This window comes from Tursiops truncatus, chromosome 9, assembly GCF_011762595.2.
Source record: "Tursiops truncatus isolate mTurTru1 chromosome 9, mTurTru1.mat.Y, whole genome shotgun sequence".
NCBI lineage: Eukaryota > Metazoa > Chordata > Mammalia > Artiodactyla > Delphinidae > Tursiops > Tursiops truncatus.
Window position 1 is genome coordinate 71,946,641 of NC_047042.1, and position 10,389 is coordinate 71,957,029.

Below are 10,389 nucleotides of genomic sequence, written 5' to 3' on the forward strand. Positions count from 1 at the left end.
ATACTGCCCCAAGCCATCTATAGATTCAATGTAATCCTTATCAAGACTCCAATGACATTTTGTACAAAAAGAGAAAAAAAAATCCTAAAATTCATATGGAATCACAAAAGACCCTGACCAGCCAAAGTGATCTTGAAAAAGAACAAAGATGGAGTCATCACACTTCCTGATTTCAAACTATACTACAAATAGTAATCAAAACAGTATGGTACTGGCATTTAAAAAGACACATAGAACAATGGAACAGAACTGAAAGCCTGGAAATAAACTCAGGCACATATGGTCAATTAATCTATGACAAAAGAGACAAAACTATACAATGTATGATCTCCCTTATATGTGGAATCTAAAAAATAAAAAGAAAAGAAAGAAAGAAAAAACCAAATTCATAGAAACAGAAAGTAGATTGGTGATTGCCAGGGGCAGGGGTGGGGTGGGAAAAACGGGTGAAGGTGGTCAAAGCGTACAAACTTCCAGTTATAAGATGAGTAAGTTCTGGGGATGTAATGCACATCATGGTGACTTATAGTTAACAATAATCTATTGTATACTTGAAAGTTGCTAACAGCATAGATCTTGAAAGTTCTCACCAAATAATGGTAACTATGTAAGGTGATGGATGTGTTAAGTAACCTTATTGGGGCAATCATTTTACAACATATATGACATTGTACACCTTAAACTTATACCATGTTATATATTAGTTACATCTCAATAAGAAAAGATGGAAGCTTATAAAAATGATCACTCTCAAGATATTTTTGAAACAGAAAATGAGAAGCATTCTCTGTCAAAATTTGTAGTTAGTTTTGACAGAGAATGCTTAATTAAATTAATCAATACCTTTAATGAAAATATAAGTGAAATATGGTAGACAGAAAAGGATTTAGAATGCCAAAAATTTTTTAATTCATCATTGAATTTATTAGAGCATAAGTGTGTGTATATGAGTGTGTGCACGTGTGAGTGAGTTAGAAATGGAGAGCAGAAAAGGGAATTTTGAAGTAGGAAAACATGGAGAAAGAAGGCTCTTTCTCGGGCCACATTCTCTGGATGTTAGTCCTTCTCATCCAGGTAATAAGGGTAGGGGCCAATTAGATAATGGACTCTTTCAAAATACCTATGTACCAAAAAATACAGTGATCATCTATTGCTACTCAGAATCCATTTCTTCTCTGAGTGAAGAACCATTCGTTTTCTGGGAAACACTTGACCCAGCCCTGAGTCCAAGCTTGTGTTTTGAATGGGAGATGACATGGTGTTACTGGCCTTATACCTCAAAGCAGAAAGGAACACCTGACTCAGGCTAGACCAGTCAGAGCCCTTCTCTGGATTTTTTACTTTGGACTATAGGTAATGTTAGCCAGTACTTTCTATATGTATGAGAAGTATAACACTGAGTGGTTCATTACCATGTTCCCAAACTCTGCAATGTCAGTTTGCACCAAAAGAAGATAAAGCCAACATAAAGAGGAAAGCAAAGACGATTATGGACCAGTCATCCTGGGGATTAGTCCTGCACTTTCTTGAACTTGGTTATATATGATATCCTGGTACCTTTCCAATAAATTTCTTGCTACATTTAAGCTTATTCAAATGGGTTTCTTATACCTGCAACCGAGAGCTCGGTGAACACATGTTTTCAACAACCAGACCAATTCCACTAAATCAGTGTAATGGTCAGAGGATGATCGGTGTGGTCAATTTAGACAAGAATGATAGTCTAAACTGTGTGGTCAGAGAGAGTAACAAACACCCAATAGATTTATTAATTTAATGGGAAGAAAGCCAGGATGGACTCATTTAGGAACCACATTTTTCTATAGGAAATCATCATATACCTGCATCATATCCACTTAGAGTGACTGCTAAAGTGCACATTCCTGGGCCCCACCCTGGACCCAGGACATCAGAATCTCTGGTGAGTGAAGGGAACGTCCTTAAAGTGGCACCCCAGATGATTCTAATGTGGGTTAGAGATTGAGAGCCACTGCCTTAGAGGAATGGTTGTCATTATTAGGATGCTAATAAAATGCAGTGTTGAGAGGCAATACATGCACATTAAGGATCCCGTTGTGTAGAGTGCAGCAAAAACAGTGTAGGAGAAAAACCCAGGCAGCGTTTTCCTGTTGTCATTATGTTACAATGACTGGAAATGGAGAAAGTACAGATAAAAGCATAGGACCTTAGAACCACATATCAATAATAAAGCAGACTAAAGTTTTCTTTTTTATATATATGAAGGGAAAACATTGACCTGGTTTTCTTACATATGAATAACAAAGATGATTTCTACATTTATTTATGGTTAGTATATGAATGTGTTTTGTGCCATTGCAAATAGCCAACATATGAAAAATTAAAAGTCCATGTGAAACAATGAAGTATTGGCCTATTGTAAAACAAACACCCCAAAATGTCTGTTCAATTTCCTCTCAACTGTATCAAATAAATTTGCCACTGAAATGGCAATTTCAGCTTCCATTAAGACTGCCCATCTGATTTAACCAAATTTTCTCACCTTGAAAATGAAGTCATAATTTTATGGCTTGTACTGATTTGAAGATCTTAAATCAGAGACCCAAATCCAGACAATTTTCAGAGGAAAACTATTTGCTCCAAGTGAATTTCAAACCAAATGAATAAAATATCAAATGGAGAGCCAACGTGTACATGATCATTTACTCAATGCAGTTCATTTTTGTAGCTAGCCAGCAAGCATTTATTTTTAAGAAATGCAGGAGTCAATGTCTCTGAGAAGAACAGCCACAATCTAACCATCTTGTCATATCCATTCCCTGGAACCTCAGGGGTAGAGCCTTCCTACCAGCTTCAGGGAAGCCCTATCAGCCTTTCCCTCCATTCCTCAATCTTCCATTGTCAGACGGTGTCGGTAATTGGTTTTTAATTGGTTCATTTACCCGAATGATTTATACTGCCTCAGGTAGACAAGATTTAATGACACCCATTACAGGGCTTCAGATTATTTCACAAATAGATATGCTGTTGTCCTTCAAGACTGAAGATCGTGCATATGAGTATTATCATTCATACATCTCTGATGTAGAAAAGTCCAATGCAAGGCTAACAATGATAAAAAATAATAGTTTATCAAGTGTGAACTATGGACCAGGCATTTTGCTAAGTACTTTATACACATTATCTTATTTAATTGGCATTTCCATAAGAAGAGAAATAAACAGAAACAATGTCCAAAGTGTTGCATTTGTTTTGAACAGAGACTGTTTACAACTGTTTCTCTTTAACTGTCCAGATGAGAAACTAGGTAAGAAATCTAGATTTGTTCTTGATTCTGATAATAATTGTGAGACTTTAATCCAGTTACCTAACCGTTGGGTTTAGATCGACTCTCCTGAGAGGACTCTTATAGTTCTGAGATAATGTGGCTGACTATAGATTCCTATTTCTCATTTTTATTGACTAGCTGCTTGGGGTGCTGTCAAATCTTCTATTGTATAACCTACGTTTGTACTTCAATGTTCTCTTGAAACATAATTTCTGCCTAATAGGAACACAGTTAAATATTTTTAAAGTTTTTTATAATTAGTTTGCATATACACACACACACATATCATCATACATGTGAACTGAGACCTATTGATATTTAGATATAGATTCTAATGTTGTTTATGTAAAACAACAAATTCAAATGGACTCTTCTGATTGAGTCTGGATAAATTTAGAGAGGCACATTTTAGGATTGGGGCTTTGTCCAATTATAAAGATTTGCACAGAAATCATATAACAAATAATTGGGCGTGTCATAAAATATCTCGCTTTAATGAGAAACAATCTTTGGCAAACCTAGATATTTTTGCAAGAATATTTCTCTTACTTGGTTAAAAATTTTTTTAGTATTTACTTTGTACTTATGGTCATTGACAGACTTTTGTTTAATATCCACTCCTTCAACATGTACAATTTCTAAGGATAATGTTGCATTTTTCTAATTGTTTCTCACAGTATCCCAAGTTTAGGGAAGCAGATTTACAAAGATTTTACTCAAGTACTGTTATGTCTCAACTCTGGATTAGTGCAGACATATTTAAATGTAATAAGATCTTTACTTGCACTAACATGTGCATGACTTGATGCTTCAAATAAATTCAACTCAGTTGTATATAAATGTAACTGGAAAAAAAATAAAGTGGAGAGGGGAGCTTACCTCAGAATTTATCTGTTCTAAGGATGAGAAAACAGTCTTAAAATGTCTGTTGTATCTTTTTGTACCCAGATGACAAGCATGAAGGGGCTGAAAGCTCTGTTGACTGAAGAGAATTTAGTGGTAGTAGATTTTTTTATGTACTTAAAGACATCTGGGGACTTCCCTGGTGGTGGTTAAGAATCTGCCTGCCAATGCAGGGAAAAGGGTTCAATCCTTGGTCCAGGAAGATCCCACATGCCGCGGATCAACTAAGCCCATGAGCCACAACTACTGAGTCCATGTGCCACAACTACTGAAGCCCGCGCACCTAGAGCCCTCGCTCTGCAACAAGAGAAGCCACTGCAATGAGAAGCCCACACACCACAATGAAGAGTAGCCCCCTCTCGCTGCAACTAGAGAAAGCCTGCGTGCAGCAACAAAGACCCAACACAGCCCAAAATAAGTAAATTAATTAACATAAATAAATAAAGTTAAAATGATACTTAAAAAAAAAGACACCTGGGTATATTTCTCTGAGCTCTGTGCTGTCCAGTACAATAGCCAATAGTCACTTGTGGCTACTAAACACTTGAAATATGCCCAGCCTGAATTGAGAATGTGCTGTAAATGTAAAACACACACCAGATTTGGAAGACCTGGCATATAAAAAAAGAATGTAATTATATCAGTAATAATTTTTATATTGATCACATATTGAAATCATAAATTTTAGGTATGGTGTTAAGTAAAATATTTATTAAACATCATTTGTTTCTTTTTACTTTTTAAAATGTGGCTCTCAAAAAAATAAAATTATATTTGTGGTTCATATTATGTTTCTATGGGGCACTGCAGCTCTAGATTCAGACTGCATTGTCTCTGACGATTATTTCTTGTCATTGAGCTATGTGTCTGTGAGGTTTGATGCAACAATTATCTGATGAAAGATTAGGAATAACACAGGGCTTTGAGTTTACCCAGGCCAGGAGTGGTCAACTCTTCCCTGAACTGTCTTGCTGAAACCAGCCCTTGCATCTTACCTCACCACCATCCCCTTCCCCACTCCTAGTCACCATGGTATCACTCTAAATTTAATAATTTGGACTCTGGGAAAATATATTATGTATCACATCTAACACTGTGTGCCAGGCATGGGTCTCAACTCTTCACATATCAATTTATTTAGTTCTCATAGCAATTCAACGAAGTAGGTTTTATTATAACCCGCATTTTACAGATGAGGAAACTGAGGTACAGAAAAGCTAATAAAGTTGCCCAAAGTTCACAGAGCTAATTAAAAAGTAAAAATGAGGCGGTCTGGAGTCAGAGCCTGAACCCGAGCACATATTTTTCACTCTCGTTCATTTTCATTAACCACAGATTCCACACCCCTCCTACACCCCAGTTGCTGGGTTCTTCATACTTCATAAATCAGAAAAGGTCCATCTCTTTTTCCCAGAAATTTCACAATTTTTACTTTTTCATGCAGAGCAATTTAGCATTCTTCTCCCTACTCTATAGAATCCTGGTCTTCCCACACATGTCCTCAGGCTCAATTTTTTACAACCAAATGGCGAAAGAGAAAACTTTTTTAAGGGGAAAAAAAAAGTAAGCCCTTGGAAGATAGCAGCATCTGTAAATATTTGTGAATTTAAATGACATTTTGTTTCTTACCATTACCCTTATAAGGACTTTGTGTGAGAAATATTGTTATCATTAAGCAAATTAGAAAACTGGGTCACAGAATGTAAATAACATTCCCAAGCTCACACAGCCACCAAGGGGGTTAGTAAAGGGATTCCTGCCAAACAGAATTCATAACTCACTGTACTAGTCATGCCTCACATCTGTTCACATCAGTTGAGGTTCTTCTGGACACTCTGTCCTGGGGCCTTGCCTTTACCGTAGCTCAAACCTTGGTCAATTTAGACGGTCATAGCTCTGTCTGCCATACACGAGTTATCACCACACTGCCACCAGACACGGCAAGGATGCCTGAGCAACACTTCCTGACAGCATGGCATTGTGCCATCAAATAACTTTAAGAACACCCCTTCCCCACCATCTATGTCACTGTCTTTCACCAGGTTATGGGAAAGGAATCTCTAGTCATGTTTTATTGTGAGCACAAATGGTGTCTTTGGTCAAAAACCTATGCATCTTAGAAAAAACCAGAACTCCTCAGTTTATAATTGTTATCCCCACGTAGATAAAGGGAAGATGAAGATCCGGAAGTACCATTTTCTCTATGTTAAATAAGGAAATAAAAAAACGCTTTCCAGTTATAGGAAGATGGAAAAATTGAAGCTATTAGAAAGAAATTATTTGTGGATCAAAAATAGTTAAAAGAAATGTGAGTGTTCAGAACTTGACTGGAGAGCAAACTAATCAGCCAATGAAACCCTTTTAAGTTAATAATGAATGTCTCATCTCAACTTGAAACAAATCTGTCTGCTCTACTGGAAACATTTAATATCAAAGGAGAGGAAGGCTGTCCCATAAAGCCATGGTAGCATTTGAACATCAATTTGACAGGTAGTGTAATTTTCTTACTAAGGACTGAATATCGTATTGAAGCCTACTACAGAAATACTACTCAAATTCTCCACATAAGTCATCTGAATAGGAAAAGTTTCAGCAGAAGTCAGAGGAGATATAGGAAAAAAGGCCGAGGGTGATGAATTTCACTTATGACCAAAAAACCATGACCTTGACTTATTTCCATTTAATACTAATCTATTATTATTATCTCTAAACCAGGAACAAGTGAAACTGAAATCAGTCAGAAGCCAGAGTTATTTCTGCTCCAGATTTACTCTAAGTAGTGCTGTGTCACCTGTACATTTGTATGCAAGTGACAAGACTTGGAGAATGTTCAGTTCTGATCTGTGCTTTTTCTACTATTTTAAGTCCCAGGGAAAGATGATAGTGATTTGAACCTCTGTGTTTCCAGCATATAGCACATGGATGGCATGTAGAAGATGAGAAAAACATTTTATTAGTCTTCTCAGTGTTATCTTGTATAATATATTCAGTTTTTTATTACCCATATAGGAAAAAGTTTTGAGAAATGTCAACCTAAAATTTCAATTGTTTTAAAATATGTTTTTCCCTAGGCATCCCAGAAGACTGTCACTGTGCAGAGTATGGGAAAACCTTGACTAGTTATGTCTTTCCATTTCAATGTGATTTACCAGAATACAGGAAACATAACAGAAACTGTGATGACATCCCAACTCCCAAATGGTCTCTGGATTCAGGTTTGGTTACAGCCAAGTCATCAAATGAAGTTCTTTAAATATTTTCTGAATGGTGTCCAAATCTTGGGTGAAACTTTATTCTGTTAGGACTAACATATGAATGGAGTATACGGAACTATAAAAACAATTGTTGATTTTATATACAATTAGCCTCTGCAAGTTCACAAGGAGAGTCATTTCAAGTACAAGTCACAAACTAGGGCTGTAGGTTATTTATGAAATATAGTTTTGCTTTTAAAGAGCCAATATTTTAAAATTAGACTTTATGTTAAAATCTGCATTTCCATTCTATTTTGAAAAATTTGAAGATCTGATATCTTGTGACCCAGGCTTCCTCATGGCAATAATTTGCAGGGTCCACGTACCTGAAGCTCCTTTAAATTTTCAGTTCTTCACAGCTCCATCTTCCCCAGGGAGCCAATGGCCAAGTGCCTCGAATTTTAGTTGCCTAGCAAACTCCTATAAGCATTTCATGTTACGACCTTGACCTAAAGAGTCCATGAAAATCCCCCAACAGAGCAAAACTGATGAAATACAACCTTCATGAGTGTATTCTCTCTTCTGCTCTCAGAAGGCAAAGATTGCTGCAGAAAACCACAGTTATGAAAACTGGTACTACTGTTGAGGTTACCAATTCCCATCTCCACAGGGTCCAGCAGTGTTTTACTTTCTCTGGAAAAGTCCCTTTCACATTCTAGATAGCTTATTCCCAAAGTATACCTTATTCATGAATTCTCTTTTTCCACATTCCAGTCTTTACAGAGAAAATAAAGTCTATGGAAGAACTCACTCAACTTACTATCCTTCTGCTGCTATACTTCCCTATTGCACCTCACATAGCTGTGTGATCCTGGGCAAACCTTTGAAGATTTCTTAGCTTCTAATTTCTCCTTAGGCAATTGAAACCCCTGTGCCTAACTCTTGGGGTGACAATGACTAAATCAGATCAGTGATTAATAATCAGTAAATAAACACAGTGACTAGCAAAGAAATTGTTTTCCTTCATGGGGCCACTTACCTTCCCTGTGCCTGCCTCAGAGGATGGAGATGTTTGATACCATCCACCTTGACTCTCTCTAAATTTTTCTTCCTGAACAATCTATCTTGTTTCATCTGTCACCTCCTTGAACTCCTGAAATACTGTTCATTCATAGGATTCTGTCTTTGCTCCTTTTCTAATCCTGTTCTACTTATTTTTCCAAGGTTATCCCAGACATCCCCATGGATTCTAAACTACTTCCTTTATTCTGGTGTCTCCATGTCTGTACATCAACTTCCTTTTTCATACTTTAGTCATAAGATTCTCACTCCTGACCTTTCATCCTCCACTCTACTGCCTAAGTAACATCGCTCAAGGCAAAACTGATCCTGCCAAAAACATCTCTTTTAGTTTTGGGCCAACCTATAGGATAAATTCCAAATTCTTTAGATCACCATGCAAAGATCTTTATAACAGGTTCACACCCATTTTATGTGCCATCTTGTATCATTCTGCTACAACACACTGTGCCAAACTGAATTTCTCACCTCTTGCTGGTTAGTTCAGCCACTTGCTGTTCCTTCTTCCTGGTAATATTCCTCTCTCTGCCCCCTGATATGAAAATCTCATTTTTTCTTTAAAATCTAGGTCAAAATGTACCTCAGTCTGGAGAATTCTTCATCTCCACAATTAATGTGGGTTCCCAAAGTAATTATCAATTCATTGACATCACTATACTGCCCTGTTTCTCTCTCACACCCAAAATAAATAGACCCATGCACTCATTTTGAGACTTCTTAATGGCAGGAATGGTGTTTCACATGTGAATCTTAAAGCCCTAACACAATACCTGTTGTATGATAGGATGGAGAAAATGATAAGTTAGTTCAACAAAACTTTATTTTGTCCTGACTTTACTGTGTTATTCCTCTCAATCCACGCAGCAACCATATGAGTTAGGTATTATTAATTAGAGAAAAATGAGGTTCAGTGAAATTATTGGGTTAAATTAGTAAATGATAAAACTGAAATTTTCTTCACTAAATGTTTGTTGAATTAGTGAATGATTCAATAAATCAGTACAGGGTGTCAGGTAAATCTTTGCCAGTCTTTACATAGTTAACTATCAGGATAGTATGCACTATATATAGTACTCTTTAAAAACGTTTGAGATATTTTAGTGTTTATTCATCACTACATCAAATTAAATTCATTATCCGTTATTTTGCCGAATTAAACAATGCCCAGGAAATAGTTTCCAAAAAGTAACTTAAATTTACCTACTGAACGACATATTTCACACTGTTTCTTAAGTAACATACCAAGTTTCATTTGTACATGCTTTAATATACTATGAAACTAAATGTTAAAATAACAAAATTTTAAAATTAATGCCGAGTAAAGCAAAGACACATAGATTGTTGTGCTATGTGTCTCCTAAGGTTATTGTTATAAACCTAATTTAAACTTTAATTATTTTGTTGTAAAGCAGGGTCATTGAAAATCCAGGCAATTATTAAAAACTATTTATGGGGATTATTTTTAACAAGAGAAATTCCATTAGTGTACTATGTAGTACCAAATGTCTTTGGTAATCTTTTCATATTTCACGTAGTTACAAGCTTATTCCCTTTTTAGCTGCATTATGAAATGTTAATAACAATACCATTAATTAGTAATACATATTCATTGAAATTTAGTGACTTAAAGACCTGTCTAGCTTCATATTTGTATTGTCCTTTGGGACACATATTCCAGACCTAGCATCACATCCAACCATAGATAGTGAGAATAAGATGATCTAGCTAGCATAATGTTTTTACAAAAAGATGAGGACCAGAAAGTACACACATCCTTTTTCTAACATGACCAAACAAGGAGGATGACCAAGGACTACAGCTCAGTCTTTAGACTCCTAACCCAGTAAATATTTTTTCTATTACAATGAAACCTATTTTCAATTAAACCTATTTTCAATAGTGAAA